This window comes from Callithrix jacchus, chromosome 10 (genome assembly GCF_049354715.1).
Source record: "Callithrix jacchus isolate 240 chromosome 10, calJac240_pri, whole genome shotgun sequence".
NCBI lineage: Eukaryota > Metazoa > Chordata > Mammalia > Primates > Cebidae > Callithrix > Callithrix jacchus.
The window spans coordinates 97,306,884-97,329,207 of NC_133511.1; positions in this window are offsets into that span (position 1 = coordinate 97,306,884).

The following is a 22,324-nucleotide window of genomic DNA, read 5'->3' on the forward strand; positions in this document are numbered from 1 at the left end:
TGAGGTCTCGTATTGTATTGCCTGTTTTTATAGGATGGAATAATGCATTATCTATTCTCCTGTTACTAAATTCTTTAATATTATATTTTAGTGATTTATCCAAATTGATTCATTTAGCTGTGGTTTATTCAATTTTACTGCTACCTGGCTTACCAATGTGTAAATATGTCACAATTTATTTCTTCATTCTGTTGCTGATGGGAATTCGGATTGTTGCTGGCTTTACTAACAGCACAACTGTGAATTTTCCTGTATGTACCTGTTGGTGCACATGTGTGTGTTTTAGGGTAAATACCAGTGGAATTGATAGGTTCTAGTGTAAGCATAGGTTCCTCTTGGTGTTAATGCTAAAGTGTTTACCAAAGGGCTGTACCAAATTCAATTCCCGCAAGCAGTGGACGAGAGTTTACATTGTTCTCCAATCTCTCCATCTTGATGTTGACTAATTTGTAAATTTTTGCCATTCTGGTGGTATTTTCTTAGAATGTTAATTTGCATTTACTCATCATTTATAGGTTTAGGCAACTTTTCATAAATTTATGGACAATCTGAGCTTCTTCTGCTATGAAAGATGTATTGAACTCCCTCACCTGTTTTTCTTTGGGCTTTTCTTTTTCATATTGATTTAAAGTTCTTTATATTTTCTGAATGCTAATTTTATTAGTTCATTTTCACACTGCTACAAATAACTGCCTGAGGCTGGGTAATTTAGAAACAAAAAAGGTTTAATTGCTCCGCAGTTCTGCATGGCTAGGGAGGCCTCTGGAAACTTACAGTCATGGCGGAAGGGGAAGGAGAAGCAAGTACCTTCTTCACAACGGAGCAGTAGAGAGAGAGAGAGCAGGGGAAACTGCCATTTATAAAACCATCAGATATTGTGAGAACTCACTCATTATCACGAAAACAGCATGGAGGAAACCACCCCCATGATCCAATCACCTCCTGCCAGATCCCTCCCTCAACATGTGGCAAATATGGAGATTACAATTTGAGATGAGATTTGGGTGGAGACACAGAGCCAACCTATATCACTAACTTTTCTTCAGTTATGCAACCTCTGCCTCTGGGATTCTCCTGCCTCAGCCTCCCAAGTAGGGGGGACTACAAGCATGCAACACTATGCCTGGCTAATTTAGGGCATTTTAAAAAGTGACATTTTAAAAATTTTGGGCTGGGTGTGGTGGCTCACGTCTGTAATCCCAGCACTTTGGAAGGCTGAGGTGGATGGATCATCTGAGGCCAGGAGTTTGAGACCAGCCTGGCCAATGTGGCAAAACCTGTCTCTACTAAAAGTAAAAAAATTAGCTGGGTGTGATGGCAGGCACCTGTAATCCCAGCTACTTGGGAGGCTGAGGCAGGAGAATCACTTTAACCCAGGAGGTGGAGGTTTCAGTGAGCCAAGATCACACCACTGCACACCAGCCTTGGCGAAAAGAGTGAAACTCTGTCTCAGAAAACAACAACAACAACGAACACCTTTTTATACTTCAGACTGAAGGAAAAGTTATAAAAGTAATACACAGAATTCCTTTCATCCATATTTTCTAAATGTTAACATTTTATTGTATTTGCTTTGTCATTTTATCTGTTTTTTATTTTTCTTGCTGTTGTAAATGGTGTCTTTAAAAATTGCATATTCTAACTTGATGGTGTTTGGAGATGTAATTGACTTTTTATATTGTTTTTCTATAGAATTTTGATAAACTCTCAAATTCTAACATTTTTGCACATCATGTAGAATGTTTTTTAGATAAATAATTAAATCACCTGCAAATAATGACCATTTTTGTTTTGTTTATACTTCTCTGATTGACGCCTTCAGTACCAAGTTGAACAGGTATGTCAATAGTGAGCAGTCCTGTCCCCTTCTTTGTCTTGAAGGGAACATTTTCAACATTTCACCATATGTTTGCAATAGTGTTTTGTTTTTCATTTCTTTTGTTTTTGAGGTTGCGCATTATCAGGCTGTGAAAGTTCCCTCTCATTCGTAGTTTGAGAAGATTTTAGTTTAAAAAAACCCATGAGTTAATGTTATATTTTGTTGAATACTTTTCCCTGCGTCTACTGAAATAATCATGTTTCTTTCTCCTTTAATCTGTAAATGGAGTGGATTTCATTAATCAATTTTCTAGTATTACATTCTTGGGATAAACCCAACTTGGTCATATGTAGTATCTTTGTTTATATGTGACTGGATTCAGCTTGCCAATATTTTGTCTAGGACTTTTGTATGTTCATGAATGAGATTAGCCTGCCACTTTCCTTTTGATTCTGTCTTTGTGTAGTCTGGGTACCAAAATTAATGTTTTAGTTATCTTTCGCTACATAAAAATCCATTCTGGGCATTTATTATACATAAAAAAACTACTCCAAACAGTGGTGTTAAACAACAATTATTTATTATTATCTCTCATGGCTCTGGGGGTTGACCAGGCTCAACTAAATGACTCTTGATTGGGATCTCTTGTGTGTTTGCAGTCAGAGGGTGGCTGGAAATCACTTGAAAGGCTTTCTCACTCATTTGCCAGCTGCCTGATTTGGGAAGACTCAAACAGGTGGAGCTGAAAAGCTGAGACTCAGGTATCTCTTCCTATCTCTATCTTTTTTTTTTTTTTTTTTTTTTGGTCTCTTCAGCATGGCAGTTTTCAAGTCATTGGGTTACTGGAGACTTCCAGAGCAAGAATACCAAGAGAAACTGGTAGAAGCTGCATAGCCTTTTCTAACCTTGGAAGCCATACGGCACCTCTTTTGCTGCATCTTGTTTGTTGAGGAAGTCACATCAGGTTTTGGGGAAGGTACAGAGACGTCACCTTTTTTTTTTCTCACTATATTGCCCAGGTTGACTTTGAACTCTTGGGCTCAACTGAACTTCTCAGACTACAGGCACATACTACCATCCCCGGCTGACATCGCCTTTTGAAGAAAGGAGTGTCAGAGTGCCTGTGACATGACTTAAAATCATTATGCTTAAACTAGTCCCATAAAATGATTTCACCAGTGTTTCCTCTATTTTTTTCATCCTTCAGACTCTTTGTGTGAGATTAGCATTAATCTGCTCTGGAAGTTTTGATAGTGTTGACCTGTAATACCATGTGGACCTTGCATTTTCTTTGTGGAGCCATTTTTGACTACACATTAAATTTTGAAAATGGATATAAGACTCTTTATCTTTTCTATTTCTTGTTGAATCGTATTTTTAGGCCATGTAGATGTATTACTCATAGATAGGGAGCAAGGGTAAACAAAAGCCTGGGATTTATGGTGAGCTGGTCCAGCAGTGCTCAGGAAAGCTGCCCAAGGCCTGTACCCCATGTTGCACCACAGCTGAGGGGCCTCAAAACTGCTCTGCCCTGGGTTTATGTACTCTGGGTGTCACTTGGCTTGCTGAGCTCCAGTGTTGCAGAACATCCAGTTCTAGAAGGAATAAGGACATAGGCCTGGTTGTTAGGGACATATCCTCCTTATCGCAGGATATTGTATTCTCAGTCCATTCCGCCTGAGAAATGCAAGCAAGAAAAAGAAGAGCTAGGTCAGCCAAGGTCATCTGGGGACCTGCCTTACAATTGTAGTGCCTGCAAACTCTCTCTATATTTTTTTTTTTTTTTGAGACGGAGTTTCGCTCTTGTTATCCAGGCTGGAGTGCAATGGCGTGATCTCGGCTCACTGCAACCTCCGCCTCCTGGGTTCAGGCAATTCTCCTGCCTCAGCCTCCTGAGTAGCTGGGATTACAAGCATGCGCCACCATGCCCAGCTAATTTTTTGTATTTTTAGTTGAGACAGGGTTTCACCATGCTGACCAGGATGGTCTCGATCTCTCGACCTCATGATCCACCCGTCTCGGCCTCCCAAAGTGCTGAGATTACAGGCTTGAGCCACTGCGCCTGGCCAACTCTATTGCAATTAGTCACGTACAACATACTTCCCCAGACTATGAGCTCTTTGAGGCCAGGAGCTATTTATAATTTATCTCCATATTCATGTGCCTGGCACTATGCCTGGCTCACCATAGCCCTCTTGCTGAATGCAGATGGTAGAGTAAAAGCAAAAAGAAGTGTGTGGTCAGGAAGTCTGCCAGTTTAGGCAGTCAGGTGGACGGTTTAACAGGAGAAGCAACATTTGAGCTGTGCTTGAAAGATGATTTGGTGTTAGCCAGACAGGAAAGTGGAAGAAAAGACACTGGAAACAGCTTCAGTGAAGGCACAGAAATATAACACGGTACAGGATAATTGCAGGGTGTATTAGTCCATTTTCATACTGCTATGAAGAAATACCTGAGACTGAGTAATTTATAAAGAAAAAGAGGTTTAATGGACTCACAGTTCCACATGACTTGGGAGGCCTCACAATCAGCAGAAGGCGAAGAAGGAACAAAGTCACGTCTTACATGGTGGCAGGCAAGAGAGTGTGTAAGTCCATCAGATCTCATGAGACTTTTTCACTATCACGAGAATAGTATGGAAAAACCTACCCCCATGATTCAATTACCTCCCATCAGGTCCCTCCCATTACAAATAGGGATTATCAGAACTACAATTTGAGATGAGAGTTGGGTGGGGACACAGCCAAACCATATGAGAGAGCTATAGGTCAGTGTCTTCAGAGCCTGTCAGAGTGCGTGGCTCACAGTGGGTGCTCAACAAATGTTTGTAGATGAATGAACACATTGATATCCTTTACTTTCTTACTGTAGGAACATTTCTGTCTAAAAGACCAACTCAATTGTTTATGTTTTAAAATGTAGATTTTATTATTATTCAGATATGATGAGACCAACAGATCAGGAGATGACAGCTATTGAAAAGAGAGTTTGTTACTCATGGTTCCCAAGAAGAGGGGACAGGCCACATTATGGGGTGGGGGACACATAAGGAGGCACTAGGGTTGGTCAGGAGGCAGAGGGAGCAAGGGGAAAACATGAGCAAGGGCCTTTATGGTGGTTTCTGCAGGAAGAAATGGGCAAGGCAAGATAACCAAGTTTAGGCTTGGCTAGTTTGAGTAATTTCAGTGTGCTCTGGGGAATAGGAGCTGTCTGTAGCTACCTGACACCTGGCCCTGGGGTGATTAGGGCAGGTAGGTATTGGTTGTGAGTGGAGAACTCAGTAAAGGAGTGGTTGGGCTCTGGGCTCTTGATGGATGGGTTTGCATACAAAAAGTGCACTGTAGATAAGTTTTTGTTGTTGTTGTTGTTTGTTGGTTTTTTTTTGTTTGAGATGGAGTCTTGTTCTGTTGCCCAGCCTGGATTGAAGTGGTGTAATCTTGGCTCACAGCAACCTCTGCCTCCTGGGTTCAAGAGATTCTCCTACCTCAGCCTCCCGAGCAGCTGGGATTACAGGCGTGTGCCACCATACCCAGCTAATTTTTGTATTTTTAGTAGAGACAAGGTTTTACCATGTTGGCCAGACTGGTCTCGAACTCCTGGACTCAAGTGATGTGCCTACCACAGCCTCCCAAAGTGCTGGGATTACAGGAGTGAGCCACTGAGCCCAGCCTGAATTTTTCACTATCTCTAAGAATTGTCTAACCCCAGGAAGGGAAGTTCTCCAAGATTCATCAAGACCCCATAATGTCAATGCAGCAAACATCGAAGCTAGAAAACATGGTTATTACAGTTAACAGTTAGGGGATTCTGTCTCTTAGGTCATTTGGTGATAGAGCTGTGATCACTGGGAACTTTCATAACCTGTTTTGTCTTGTTATCACCCATATTCATGCCAATTTTTTGGCCACATTTTATTATTTCATTTATGCATTCATTTAATAAATACTTACTGAGCATCCACTGTAAACCAGGCCCTGTGTCAGACTCTGGCCCTGGCAGCTTGGTCAAGAGAGATAGCCTAGGAAGCAAGTGGAGTTCCTGCCTGCATGGTTAGTGCTCTAATGAAGCCCTAGGAGCTGTTATCTTCAGAGGCTCCTTGCTCTGCCCTGGACTTCTCAGGTGGGAAGGTACCTTGATGTCAAGTTTAGTGCCATCTATGGAGGCAGTTTCATTTATCATAATGGAGGATTTGCTTTTAATCAAAGAGAAGGCCTTTTGTCTGTCTGAGAGCTTTGTCTTTTTTGTGACTTGCAGATAGGCATTTTAATAATAGGGCTAGATATGTGGCTCCTAGAGACCAGGCTGTGACTTTAAATAGTGCGAAGACCCCAATGGCTGAACTCACAGGGACAATCTGAATACTGATCATGAATTTTTAAATGGCCTTAGAAAGTGCAGCATGATTTTAAGAGAGATTTCCAATTAACTTTGGCTGTTCAAAGCAGTTCTACGCCTGGTAAAGAGAATGCATTAGAATTTTCCAAAGAGCTTTATGTCTTGAAACAGAAAACATAAATGGTAGTGGGGAAAAAAAAATCAAAGTTACTGAATATGGAAATCACCACTTTGGGGTTTATGAGAACCACATCCTGCTAACTCCCTGCTATGCGATGGAGCTTTCAGAGGTAATGAGGCAAGTTCCAGAGTGTCAAATGTCTGCTTTGCTTTATACTTATATGTGCTCTTGTCCTGGTTCTCCTGCTGGCAGGGTACATGCTCAGCCCAGGCAGAGATGGTGTTTGACTCCTCCTTCTAGTCTCCTGGGGAAAATCTTGCACTCAGCAGGCACTTAATGCACTCTGGTGGGATTGAACTGAAGAGACAAGACTCCCCAGGAAGGCATAGGGAGTCTTCCTGTTGCCTGTTACTCTGCTCTGAATCGGAGGCAGAGCAGCCTCTCTGAGGCTACAGGCAAAGGCTTTTGCCTTTTGGATGGAAGAAGAAAACAAGCTCTTACTGAGCCCTCACCATGTGCCTGGTAGGTGCCTTGCAGCACTTTTTCATCAATCCTCCCGATAACACTTTGTAATTGGTATTGTTATCCCCATTTTACAGATGAGGAAATAGAGGCACTGGAAAATAATTTTACAGATGAGGAAATAGAGGCACTGCTGAATGATTTTCATGGGAAAGATTTCCAACATTCCATCTGTCCACTCCATCAGCCTGAGACAGCCGTCTTTACTGAGGTTTTGAACAGTCAAGCAGGAGGTAATGCACTCTCAAAAGTGTTTAAAAGGATTAAGCAATTCAAAGCATACCTCCAAGGAACCCCTGCCAGAGATGCTGAATCTTGAGTTTGCTTTCTTCCTCTGAAGGACATCTGAACCCTTGCCTGACTCCTTATGTTTAGCTCAGATGGGGGTAGGTTCTCATCATCCAAGCAGGAAATCGGATGCCCTGAGAGGTGCTGCCACTGTAATTAGGAACACAGACCATTGCCAAGACTCGAGAAAGTTGTATGCCCTTAATCTGGTTTGTTTCATTAGGCCTTTTACTAATGCCAAAGTTATGGCCCTTGTGAAGGTGGCTAAAAGCAGGAGGGTAGAAGTGGGCCTAAAACCCAGAGCCCAAAGGCTGCTCCCCAAAGCAAAAATGGGCAGTAACACTAAAGTTATATTTATACCTTGTCTTAGTACACAAAACTGAAGTTCAAGCACTGAACCACCTGCCTGATCATTGTCACCACAGGGTACGATCATTTATAGACTGGATTCGATGATGACACCATCCATCAGAGAGCATGGACTTATGTTTGGACGTTTGAAAAACCCCCTCTGTGGGAGGTGGAGGTTGAGTGAGCTGCACTCCAGCCTGGGTGACAGAGAGGGACTCTGCCTCAAAATAAAAAATACAACAAAAACCCCTCTGAATAGCTCATTCAAAATAAATTTGAAAAAGTTATCAGAAGCATCGGAAATGGTGCAGATTCTTAGGACGATGCAGGTGTTTGACTTTGAAGAGGACACAGGCTGATTGCAGTTCTTCTCCTGACACTAGACTCTGCGACAGTGTGTGGCTGCCTTTGTGTTTCACATTTTCCTTCTTTCTTCTTCCCTATCTTCATTCCTTCTCTATCTCCTGCATCTCAGACACCATAGCAGAAACTGCTAATTGTTTCTCAATGTGCATTCTCTTCTTCCTTCAGGAGAGCCCTCAAGGTTTTGCTGAGGGGACAGCTGCTCAGCTAAAAGCTACATTTCTCAAACTCCCTTACAAATATGTCACTATGTGACTCTTTTCTTGCCAGTGGTGTGTGAGCAAAAATATTATGTGCAACTTTTGAAAGTGCAATTAAAGAGAAGAAGCATGCCCTGTTCTTCCTCCACTTTCTCCTTTCCTCTGCTTGGCCCATGGCTATGATGGCAGGAGTTGGAAAAGCCATTTTGGGCCATGAGATGAAAGCCTTATATTGAGCCATGTTTTGAGCAGAGAAACAGAAAAGAAGGAACCTGGGCACCTAACATTCCTGAGCCACCATAAAGACCTAGACTCTCTACCTGAACTTCAGGTAAGAGAGAAATAAACTTCAATATTGTTTAAGCCATTGTATTTGGGCATTTCCCTATTATGACAGCCTACCATGTATCCTAACATAAGTCATAGATGTTATGACTAATGCCAGCTATAGGTAATACTCAGAATAGAGAATTAATGGGTAACAGAGTGGAAGTCAACAGAGCAATTTACCATGGCGCAACCTATCCATGACTTGCTGGTCAAAACTCTTTAGCAGCCAAAAGGTTGTGGAAGAGCATGTCTCATGGTGGCATCCAGCCAAAAAAAGGTGGAATGGAGAGGTTTCAATGGAATGGAAGTCAGACAGACATGGGTACACATATTAGCTGTGTGGCTTTGGGTAATTCTTAATACCCGTTCTTCAGTTTCTCCTTCTATTAAAGGATACAATAACTCTTGCCTATTTTCTGAATCAATAAGACCATAAGTTTAAAGAGAAACATAGTGTAAATGAAAGAGCTAGAAGGTCTGAAATTGAGTCCCATCTGCCATTCACTTGCTGGGTTGCCTTAAGCAAGTCACCGCACCTCTTTGGGCCTGGTTCCATATCCTTCAAATGGGGAAATTTAGACTAGCTTATCTCTGAGGTCTTTTCCTGCTCAGACTTTGTGTGGTTCAACAAATCAGGCTATAATATTATGATGAGAAAGTCAGACTTTAGAGCAACATTTTGCTGGAGCTGGCCTGGCTGGCACTGGTTCCTAAGAACTGATTGTGTGTATCAATTCTTAAATTCGTAGTCAGTGGGATCATGATATCTTGAAATAGGCCATGGTAGGAGTATTTACACCACAGATATTGGCAAACACTATGAAGTGGGGCTCCCACCTATCCTCCACAGAGAGCTGGTTGTTAAGTACTTACCAGCATACCACTTACTACAAGGAAAGAAAAAGCTTTTGTATGGCTTGGTGATCACAGCAGCAAATAACTAGTTAAGCTTAAGACGAAAATGTGCAAGTCTTTGTTTATAATGTACAGAGGACTGAGGGGGAAACATTAGAAGTTACTCCACTCCTGGATCCTAGGTGCCCTCGTCCAGTGCTGGTTTATGGTAAATGGCCCCTTGTGGCATGAAGGAGTTAGTATCTCTCCTTCAGTGACGAACTTACCTGGGCTTGTTGTGTTGTGTTTGCTTCTGGTGTGCCATTTTGTAATTTAAAACTGGAGGCTTGAGATAATGGGCTGGTGGTACCTGCAGTCTCACTCTGGGTAAAAGTTTGGCCACTGGGAGGAGGAAAAAAAGTTTTCCAAGGCATCAAGTGACCAGGAGCAGTCTTTAAATTATTCCAGTTAATCCAAATGAAGTGGTTACCTAAGGCCCTGACTGATCTAGCCAAGTGGGACCTGTGGCTTGGGAAATGTTTAGAGATTCTAGACCAAGGGATTCTCCACTTACTCATTCTAACCATTTAGAATGTCTTCTCCAAAATATGTTTTGAGATATAGCGCCTTTTTGGCATGCTGGTAGCCATCCTTCCAACCCCCAAATACCTCATGGTTAAATAAGTTTGGGCAACATTTAACAAAGGTAAACAGGTTATTTATGGCACTAATTCTCAGAGATTTTTATAGACTAAATTAAAGCAGTGCTTCTCAAACTGTCTGTGGTGTTGGATCAGATTTTTAAATTTCCAATCTATGCATGATTTGGAAATCAGTACCTCCTATTTCCCATGACTAATAGCAGCTCTTGTCTTGTGCACTTACTGTACAAGTGCGGACATACAACCAGGTCAAACTCTTTCAATGAGATGAGTTTATGGCCATGCACTTGAATGACCCAGTGATGTCTAATTGCTATAAAAGTCTCTAGTTGGGAGTGAGACCGGCCCTTTGGCTGTGGGAGCTGGGTGAGGCCTGTGACTGCCAGCTTTCCCCCACTTCCCTGACAACTTGCATGACTCAGCAGAGGCAGCCATAATCCTCTTACGTATACAACTTTGGTGACTGGGAATCTCACCCTATTCTCCGCTGCAGCCGCAGCAAGACTCTCCCAAGAGAGTCTGTCTGTCTCACCTAGCCCTGCCCTACCTGATGGTCCTTACCTACCCACCCTGGTAGCCAAAGGCAAAGGGCATAATCTTGGGAGTTCTAGGGCCCCACCAACCACCAGTCCCTCTCCATACCACTACAGCTGATGCTCTCTGGAAAGCACCACTTCCAGGCAGGAGGCCACTGGCACAAAAATAGAGCACTAAACCACCAAAGCTAAGAACCCTCAGGGAGTCCATTGCAGCCTGCCCCTACTATCACCTTTACTGGAACAGGGTCCATGGCTGAGGGTCCCGTAGAAGGTTCACATCACAGGACTCTGTACAGACAACCCCCAGTACCAGATTAGACTCGCTGGGTGGCTAGACCCTGAAGAAAAACAACAATCACTGCCGTTTGGCTCACAGGAAGCCACATTCATAGGAAATGTGGGAGAGTACTACATCAAGGGAACACCTGTGGGACAAAAGAATCTGAACAACAGCCTTTAGCCCTAGACCTTTCCTCTGACAGAGCCTACCCAAATGGGAAGGAACCACAAAACCAACGCTGGTAAGATGACAAAACACGACTTTTTAACATCCCCCCAAAATCACACTAGTTCACCAGAACTGGATCCAAACCAAGAAGACATCCCTGATTTACCTGAAAAAGAATTCAGGAGGGTAGTTATTAACCTAATCAGGAAGGCACCAGAAAAAAGCAAAGCCCAATGCAAGGAAATCCAAAAAATGATACAAGACGTGAAGGAAGAAATATTCAAGGAAAAGGATAGCTTAAAGAAAATATATTCAAAAATTCAGGAAACTTTGAACACACTTTTAGAAATGTGAAATGCTCTGGAAAGTCTCAGCAATAGAACTGAACAAGTAGAAGAAAGAAAGTCAGAGCTCGAAGACAGGCCTTTGAATTAACCCAATCAAACAAAGACAAAGAAAAAAGGATAAGAAAGTGTGAATAAAGCCTCCAAGAAGTCTGGGATTATGTTAAATGATCAAACCTGAGAATAGTTGGTGTTCCTGAGGAAGAGGAGAATTCTAAAAGCTTAGAAAACATATTTGGAGGAATAATCAAGGAAAACTTCCCCAGCCTTGCTAGAGACCTAGACATTGAAATACAAGAAGCACAGAGAATACTTGGGAAATTCATCACAAAAAGATAATCTCCTAGGCACATTGTCATCAGATTATCCAGAGTTAAGACAAAGGAAAGAATCTTAAGAGCTGTGAGACAGAAGTGCCAGGTAACCTATAAAGGAAGACCTATCAGATTAACAGCAGGTTTCACAGAAGAAACCCTGCAAGCCAGAGGGATTGGGGCCCTATCTTCAGCCTCCTCAAACAAAACAATTATCAGTTAAGAATTTTGTTTCCAGTGAAACCAAGCATCATATATAAAGGAAAGATACAGTCTTTTTCAGACAAACAAATGCTGAGAGAATTTGCCATTATCAAGCCACCACTACAAGAACTGCTCTAAATCTTGAAACAAATCCTGGAAATACATTAAAACAGAGTCTCTTTACAGCATAAATCAGGATCTATAAAACAAAAATACATGTTAAAAGGCAAAAACAAAAACAAAACAGAGTACACAGGAAACAAAGAACACAATGAATACAACGGTACCTAACATTTCAACACTAACATTGAGTGTAAATGGCCTAAATACCAACCATCTGCTGCCTTCAGGAGACTCACCTAACACATAAGGACTCACATAAACTTATAGTAAAGGGGTGGAGAAAGGCATTTCATGCAAATGGATGCCAAAAGTGAGTAGGGGTAGCTATTTTTATATCAGACAAAACAACTTTAAGGCAATAGCAGTTAAAAGAGACAAAGAGGGACATTACGTAATGGTAAAAGGCCTTGTCCAACAGGAAAATACCACAGTCCTAAATATATATGTACCTGACACTGGAGCTTTCAGATTTATGAAACAATTACTAATAGACCTAAGAAATGAGATAGACACAACACAATAATAGTGGGGAACTTCAATACTCCACTGATAGCTCTAGACAGGTCATCAAGACAGAAAGTCAACAAAGAAACAATGAATTTAAACTATACTTAGAACAAAGGATTTAACAGATACAGAACATTCCATCCAACAACCACGAAAATACACATTCTATTCAACAGCAGGTTGTTTCTTTCTCCAAGATAGACCATATGATAGGCCATTAAAACAAGCCTTAATGTATTTAAGAAGATTGAAATTTTATCAAGCACTCTCTCAGACCACAGTGGAATAAAACTGGCAATCAACACCAAAAGGAATTTTCAAAACCATGCAAATTCCTGGAAATTAAATAGCCTGTTCCTGAATAAGCATTGGGTCAAAAAGGAAATCAAGATGGAAATGAAAAAATTCTTTGAAATGAACAACAAAAATGACACAAGCTACCAAAACCTCTGGGTTACAGCAAAGGCAGTGCTAGGAGGAAAGTTCATAGTCCTAAATGACTACATCAAAAAGACTGAAACAGCACAAACTGACATTCTATGGTCACACCTCAAGAAACTAGAGAAACAAGAACAAACCAAACCCAAACCCAGCAGAAAAAAGGAAATGACCAAGATCAGAGCAGAACTAAATAAAACGGAAACAAAAAACCCAAAAGACAAGTGAAACAAAAAGCTGGTTATTTGAAGAGATAAATAAAATTGATAGACAATTAACAAGATTAACCACGAAAAGAAGAGAGAAAATCTGAATAACCTCACTAAGAAATGAAACAGGAGATTCTGCAACTGACATCACTGAAATATGAAAGATCATTCAAGGCTACTATGAACACCTTTATGCACATAAACTAGAAAACCTAGAAGAGATGGATAAATTACTGGAAAAATACAACCTTCCTAGCTTAAATCAGGAAGAATTAGATACCTTGAACAGACCAATAACAAGCAATGAGATTGAAATGGTAATTTAAAAATAGCCAACAAAAAGAGTTGAATTCCCAGCAGAATTCTACCAGACATTCAAAAAAGAATTGGTACCAATCCTTTTGACACTATTCCACAAGATAGGGAAAGAAGGAACCCTCCCTAATTCATTCTATGAAGCTGGCACCACCTTAATATAAAAACCAGGAAGGGACATAACCAAAACAAAAAACTACATACTGATATCCTTGATGAACATACGTGCTAAAATCCTTAACAAAATACTAGCTAATTGAATCCAACATATCAAAAAGATAATCCACCGTGATAAAGTGGGCTTCATACCAGGGATGCAGGGATGGTTTAACATATACAAGTCAATAAGTGCAATACACCAAATAAACAGAATCAGAAACAAAAATTGCTTGATCATCTCAATAAATGCAGAAGAAGCATTCAACAAAATCCAGCATTCCTTTATGGTTAAAACTCCCAGGAAAGTTGGCATACAAGGGGCATTCCTTAATGTAATAAAAGCCATCTATGACAAACCCACAGCCAACATAATACTGAGTGGGGAAAAGTTGAAAGCATTCCCTCTGAAAACTGGAACAAGACAAGGATGCCCACTCTCACCACTCCTCTTCAACGCAGTACTAGAAGTCCTAGCCAAGCAATCAGACAAGAGAAAGAAATAAAGGGTATCACAATCAGTGAAGAGGAAGTCAAGCTGACACTGTTTGCTGACGACATGATGGTTTACCTTGAAAACCCTAAAGACTCCTCCAGAAAGCTCCTAGGACTGATAAAATAATTCAGCAAAGTTTCCAGATACAAGATTAATGTACACAAATCAGTAGCTCTTCTATACACCAACAGTGATGGGTAGGAGAATCAAATCAAAAGCTCAACCCCTTTGACAATAGCCACAAAAATAAAACAAAAAAAAAAACTTAGGAATATACTTAACCAAGGTTGAAATGCCTCTACAAGGAAAACTACAAAACACTGCTGAAAGAAAACATAGACAACACAAAAAAATGGAAATACATCTCATGTTCATGGATAGGTAGAACCAATATTGTGAAAATAACCATACTGCCAAAAGCAATCTACATATTCAATGCAATCTCTATCAAAACACTACTATCATTCTTCACGTAATTAGAAAAAACAATTTTAAAATTTATATGAAACCAAAAAAGAGCCTGCAGAGCCAAAGCAAGACTAAGCAAAAAGAACAAATCTGGAGGCATCACACTCCCTGATTTCAAACTATACTGTAAGGCCACAGTCACCAAAACAGTGTGGTACTGGTATAAAAATAGGCACATAGACTAATGAAACAGAATGGAGAACCCAGAAATAAACCCAAATACTAACATCCAACTGATATTTGACAAAGCAAACAAAAACATAAAGTAGGGAAAGGTCACCCTTTTCAACAAATGGTCCTGGGATGATTGGCTAGCCTCATGTAGGAGAACGAAACTGGATCCTTATCTCTCATCTTATACAAAAATCAACTCAAGATGGATTAAGGACTTAAACCTAAGACCTGAAACTATAAAAATTCTAGAAGATAGCATTGGAAAATTCCTTCTAGACATTGGCTTAGGCAAGGATTTCATGACCAAGAACCCAAAAGCAAATATGATTAAAAACAAAGATAAATAGCTGGGACCTAATTAAACTAAAGAGCGTTTGCACAGCAAAAGGAACAGTCAGCAGAGTAAACAGACAGCCCACAGAGTAGGAGAAAATCTTCACAATCTACACATCTGACAAAGGACTAATATCCAGAATCTACAACAAACTCAAGCCAATCAATAAGAAAAAAAACAAACAATCCCATTAAAAAGTGGGTCAAAGACATTGATAGACAATTCTCAAAAAAAGATACACAAATGGCCAACAAACGTGAAAAGATCCTCAGCATTACTAATGATTAGGGAAATGAAAATCAAAACCACAATGCAATATCACCTTACTCCTGCAAGAATGTCCATAATTCAAAAACCGTGGATGTTGGCATGGATATGGTGATCAGGGAACACGTCTACACTGCTGATGGGAATGTAAACTAATTCAGCTGCTGCAGAAAACAGTGTAGAGATTCCTTAACGAACTAAATGTAGAACTATCATTTGATCCAGCAATCCCACTACTGGGTGTCTACCCAGAGGGAAAAAAAGCATTATTCGAAAAATGTACTTGCACATGCATCTCTACAGCAGCACAATTCACAATTGCAAAATCATGGAACCAACCCAAATGCCGATCAGTCAAAAAGTGGATAAAGAAACTGTGACACACACACACACACACACACACACAATGAAATACTACTCAGCCATGAAAAGGAATGAATTAACAACATTTGCAGTGACCTCGATGAGATTGGAGACCATTATTCTAAGTGAAGTAACTCAGGAATGGAAAACCAAACATCGCATGTTCTCACTGATATGTGGGAGCTAAGCCATGAGGATGCAAAAGCATAAAAATGATACAATGGACTTTGGGGACTTGGGGGGAAGAGTGAAAGAGGGGCAAGGGATAAAAGACTACAAATATGGTGCAGTGTACAGTGCTCAGGTGACGGGTGCACCAATGTCTCACAAATCCCAGTTAAAGAACTTACTCATGTGACCAAATACCACCTGTACCTCAATAACTTACAGAAAAAATTTTTAAATGACTGAAAAAAATGCCTAAATGTTAATTAGGATGTAGAACAACAGACACTTTCATACATCACTAGTGGGGGTGTAAAATTATTCCTAATGGTACCATAGAAAACTGTTTAGCAATTGATGAAAATATTGAATGTGTGTCTGCCATATTAAAAAAAAGTCTCTAGTTGCTCACTCTCAGATTTTGTACTATTTGTCATGTCATGGTGCAGTTACAAACCATCCATGGCACAGTGTATACGCCCAACTTTGAGTAACACTGTGCTGAAGTACCTGGCTGTGCCTCTCATCCAAATGAAGCATGGTTCTACTCCAATGAGACCTGCTCCCTCTGACGGCAATTTCTGGGTTCGAGATGGTCACTGAGCAGTGTGTCCAGCTGCTGCAGACAGTACAGCTCTGTCAGGGCTGAATGTCCCAAGCTGAATGTCCCACATGCCTGGGACATTACTCCAGTGCAGCAAGAGCTGAATTTCCCGAGTCCAGAAAGGACTCTGATAGAAAATACCAGCTCTCTTGGGAAGTGGTACCATCCCTGGATGGTCCAATAAAAACCAGATAGGTCCTTAAACATAAAGGCAAACAAGGGTAGCTCTGGCTTCCTTTCTGTTTTCCACAGACTAAAAAACAAAAATACAGAAAAGGTACAGTAGCCCTGGGTTTTTACTTCTGTTAATTACAAGAGGCACCAAAATGGGAAGTGCTTCAGAGGCAACTGAGATGGTCTTTGGGGAGCCCTCTGCCTGCCCCCATGTGAGACCACTGACGCACAGCTTAAGGATCACATGTATCTGTTAGACTTGGGCAGCCCTCATCCAGGGCAGAGGCAGCAAGGCCCAGACCCAGCTCCCAACTCTAGCACTATTTCTCCACAGACTGACAGGTGGGTGCCTGGGCAAGCATCTGCCCCCTCTTCCTTCCCTTCTCTTTTTTGTGCTCATTCTCCTCATGCATCTGCAATGGAAGTCAAGTGTAAATAGCAGGCTCCGACTCCCAGGTCAGGTGACTGTCAGGGTGCCCCCCTTCTCTCTGAAATGCTCACTGTCCCTGCCAACTCTTTATTCTGTACCTGTCAGAGCTGGCTCCCTCCAATCTCTCTGTGGACAGATTCCCTCCTCAGTGAACAATGTCAGTGACCCGAGAAGTCCCTGGAATCAGGCTGTCTCTCAGAGCAGGGACGGTTTTGGCTCGGTCTTTCCTCTCCCCTTCACCAGTGCAGTGATTAGTGTGAGGAACTATTTATGCATGAGGTAGGCCTGGGTGACGGTTATGGGAAAGGGGGTGCTGTGGAAAGATTCTACCAGGTACAGGATGCCAGCGTCATCTCCAGCACCATATCTTGCTATATTCCTACTACTATGGCCCACATACTGGTCCAGACAGAGCAAGACCCTGGGAAGTTTGGGCATCAGGTAGAGTTGGCCTTTGAGGTCTCCCTCATGTCAAGTGGAGGTGTCCAGCCAGTGTGTGAGGACGGGTGATATGATTTGGCATGTATCCAGACCCAAATCTCAACTCGAACTGTAGTCCCCACATGTCAAGGAAGGGACCTGTAATCCCCATGTGTTGAGGAAGGAAAGTGATGGGAACATAGGGTGGTTCTCCGCCCATGCTGTTCTCATGATAGTGAGTGTGTTCTCACTAGATCTGATGGCTTTACAAGTGTTTGGAAGTTACTCCTTCGTGCTTCTCTCTCCTGCTGCCTTGGGAAGAAGGTGCCTGCTTCCGCCATGATTGCAAATTTTCTGAGTCCTCCCCAGCCGTGCAGAACTATGGGTCCATTAAACTTATTTCCTTTACAATTACCCAGTCTCAGGTAGTATTCTTTATAACAGTGTGAGAATGGACGCATACAAGGGTAGAAGCAGGTCATTTGTTGAGGAGTTGAGGTGGAGATCTCTGAAGCAGGCTGTGTGGATCTAAGGTGAGAGTCTGAGAGAACACCCAGTTAGTGAGAGGGAGCAGCAAGAAGAATTAGGAAAGGAGTCTGGAGGGAGACGTTAGAGGAGTGGGGCAGAAACTGGGAGAATGTGGCACTTCATCGGGTCAGAGAGGAGAGGATCAACAGCGTCGTGTTGCCTGGAGATCAAGGAGGCTAACGCCTGAGGAGGGGAGATGGTTGGTGATTAACATGGCTCATTAGCAAGGCGGCCAGGCGTGGCTGTGCACACTGCACACCTCCAGGGGGAGTCATCTACACCCTTGTCTGTGGGACGGTGACCCCTGAAGTTGTGTAGTGCATCACCTGTGCAGCTACTGGAGATACTCAGCTCATGAGAATCATATCAGCCCAGGGGTGAAGGCAGAAGACCCATCGTGAGCCACTATAGCATGAGCGGGAGGCACGGTGGAGCCGCAGCAGTGAGGGTGACCCTTGAAAGGAGTTTGGATGCAAAGGAAAGAAAAATATATGGCTGCTGGAAAGAGTATCTGGCTTGAGGGAAAACAACATTATTTTACACTTGGAAATCTGAGCGTAATTTAGGTAAGGAAAAAAAACCCCACTAAAGTGGGAGCAAGAACAGATGAGGGAGAGTGAAGAGAGAGGGAGCCATCCATTCAGAACGCAGTCTTTACTGCTAGCCTCCTGAGTGCCTTCTCAGCGTGTGTGGAACGCAGCATGGAGACAGAACAGCTCCCGCCTCATGAAGCTTCCAGTGAGTGCCAGCGACACTATAGAGAGGGAGTGAAGGGTGGGTGGGGTGGGGCTGGGTTTGTGGGTCAGGGCCAACTTCTCTAAGGAGGGGAGCTTTGAGCTGAGACCTGGATGAAGAAGAAGCACACCCTGTGAAGACCACGGGGAGGAGTGAACCCAGCAGAGGCAGCGGCTGGTGCAGCAGTTCCCAAGGGCAGGCAGGAATAGGCCAGCCTGGCTGGGCCAGAGCATCAGGAAGGGCTGGGAGGTGAGCCTGGGTCAAGCAGGACCTCTCAGGTGGTGAGAAGACGTTTCCATTAGAGTACAGTGACATGTACCCCATTCTTATGGAGGAGAGCTCACCTACACGTCACAGTACTCTCATGGAAACTGGATCCTCTTGGCTTGGGATCGGCTTGGGATCCTCTTGAGATCTGGGATACTCTCATGGCCTGGGATTCTCTTGAGGGTCTTAGTCACCTCCCTAGCCTGGCATAGAGTGAAATAACTGAGGCTTGAATGAAGGTCTTCCTCCAAGTCAGCCATCAGGAACACTCCTTATCTGAGTCAGGAAGAGTTTAAATTCATGGCTTCGTAGGAAGATCTCTGAATCAGGCCCAAGTGCAGGGCGTTTCCACAGGCCCTTACACATGCTGGGTATGTGGGGACGGGGGTGGATTGAGGCATTTCAGTAGACCCAAGTCACCTCACCCACATAGACACCGGCTGCACTAAACTTTCCAGGTTGATACGGTTAACTCTGATGCCCCCCTGCCATTATTTCTAGATCCCTGAATTTCCCTGAGGCGCCCTTTCTCTATCCAAACTGCTCTCCTGCTACCTCTTGCTGCTCAAGCTTCTTCTTGAGGTAGCCCCTTGGCTCAGCTTAAAAATTACATCACTATTTTTCAGCCGTTCTCTCATCCTCATAAAAATTTCTGTCTCCTTAATGCAGATATTAGCAAGAAAGCAATCTAATTGAAAAATATTATGCTAAGGTATTAGTATCACCATCAGACTCATGGAGGGTATTTGACTGTTTAAAAAAGAAAGATAAGTGCCCAGATTAGAGCATTTACTCAGAGCACTGGGGCCACACATGTTTGCCAAGGGATGGGCGTCAGAAGGATAAGAGAAAGGTTTAGGTATGGAAGCCTTCCTGGATCTCCTAAAACCTTGTGGGTAAGGCTGGCTTTGCTTCCAGATCTCAAAGGACAAAAAAAGACAGTCCTCCACATTTGCAAGTCAAGATCAAGGTAGCTTGATGGTCCGAGGACAGGACAGTTACAGAGCACAGATTCTTCTCTTTTTTTTTTTTCTGTATTTTTAGTAGAGATGGAGTTTCACCATGTTAGCCAGGCTTGTCTCGATTTCCTGGATTACAGGCGTGAGCCACCTCACCCCGCCAGCACAGTTAGATACTTATGGTGCCTGCGTGCCTTAAGTATCGAACTATGTCAGCCCATTCTGACACCAGCTTTTCCGACTGGGGTAAAATAACACCAAAAAAACAAGGATGAAGCAACGTATGTTGGAAACCTATGTGTATGTTACTTTATTACTCTTCGCCACAATCCTATGATCAGATTATATACTGTCCCATTTTCCGGATGAAACTGAGCCTCAGAAATGTTTCGTGACTTTCCCAGGGTCATGCAGGTATGCTTAAAGCATTGGGATTCAAACCAGGCCTGTCTGACTCCAAAGCTCCATTCCTCCTCCTGTGCCTCAGGGTTAAAACCCTATCCTAAGGCAGTGGCAGCTGTCCTGGCCAGGACATTCCCAGAGCCAGCTGCAGCTCTTCCATTTACCTCCTTTCTCTGGACTTCAATGTTCTCATCTAGAAAACTGGGAGACAGATGAATTTCTTTGAGGTTCCCTTCCAGGCCTAAGCATGACTGTGCTGGGCGATTGTTACTTTGATAAGTCAGTGTACGGCTCATTTGATGTGCAAATGTCAAAATGTCAGCAGTGCCATGAGCCCTTGAGCCCTGGGCCTCCATAGGGAGAAGCCTCTTGGAGGCCTATGGGAGGCGGGCCACCTTGGACCAGCAAGTCTACTGAGGCCTGGAGAGATGTGATGCACTGGGTTTCTCCAGCTCACCCTGGGATTTCCCAGGGAATGGACATTTGTGTACCTCCTTGTGGACAGGGCCTCAGCCCATGGCCTGATGATCACCAGAGTCTTTACAAGGTGGTTGAGCGTTTGGGTGTGTTTTTCCTCTTTCCTTTTGAAAACCAAGAGGTCAGCGTGAGTGTAACTCTGACACATGAAATCTGCTCCTTGTTTGGAAACACCCTTTTCAAATCCATCCTGAGATGGGATTAAGAGAACAGCTTTGGCTCGTTTTCAGGACTGTCATCTGATGAACATCTCCCAACTCATTTGAAGGAAGTGACAGAAGAAAGTGAGATTTCAAATCAGGGAAATTGGCGACAGGCTCTGCTCAAATTGGCCTCCCCACCTCCAGCACGCAGCCCGCAGAAAACAAAAGCTCTGGAGTAGGAAAGTGACACAGCGCCACCTCCCGGTAGCCTCTGGCCTGCCAAAATGCCTGGGGAGGGAGGAGCTGTGTCTCTACGCTTAAGAGCTGTGTCTCAGAACAGGGGTTCTGAGAGCTACATGTGTTTCAGTTCACAGTGTGTGCAGTCATGTGTCTTGCACATACACAGATGCACATAGACAGCCATTTGAACACTGAGGATTAACTTGTCTTATAAGGGGCAACTGTCTCCTCCATCTACTTTTAGGCAGACTTTAAAGGTGATCATAGTAGTTAGCATATGGATTCTGGAGCCAGACTGCCTGGGTTCAAATCTCAACTTGGCACTTAAAAGCTGTGCATCCTCGGGCAACCTACTTAACCTCTCTGTGTCTGTTTCCTCTCCTACAAAATAAGGATTATAAGGGTATCAACCTCAGAGCGTCACTGCAAGAACTGAGTGGAATACACATGACGTGCTTAGAACAGTGCGTGGCCCATGATAAGCTCTCAATATGTATTAGCCATTTTTGTTATTCAATTAAACATAGCTCATATGATTTTTTTTTCTTTTTTGCACCCACCCCGCTCAGTCATTTCTAACTTCTTGTTGGCTAATAAATCCTATCCAGATATTTCTGGTTCAAGAAAGATAATGCTAAAACCAAAATTTTGCTGAAATAATTGACCTTACCCAAACTCACACTCTAAACTGAATGGACTACTTGGCATATATTGAGAAAAATCATCCTCGGGGAACTCCTGTGTCCTTCGTTGGTTTGTTTGTTTTCAAGCAGCCTGGCTGGGCAGTGGGACAGTTGATGCTTCAGAGTAAGCCTAAGAAGGCTTCATGGGCCTGTGGATGATACATACAGCACTCTCAGATGTTGGACTGAACTTCAACTCATGGGGAGATATTAGTCCTGGATTTTCCCAAATTCGCCTGTAGAGTGCTCTAGGGACACTGGTAGATCAGAAAAGGGGTTCATTTCAAGCCTTCCTACTACATTTGAACTGAAGGGTCTCTGGGAAGCTCCATCATAGGGTCAGACTTGGCATGCACATCCATCTTCATGGAAAGTTCTCCCAACCTAGAGAAAAGATGGTGAGACGACAGGCTGCCAAGGTCAGAGGCTGGTCTTTCCCAAAGTCAACCATAAATCAAAGCCTCCAAGGTGACCCTGTGTCATAGACACCAGCTCCGGAGTCTCTGAGCAGGGGACACAGGGCTTGATGACAGGAGACCACCTCTTCCCCAGCCCGTCTGCTGCCAGGGAAGA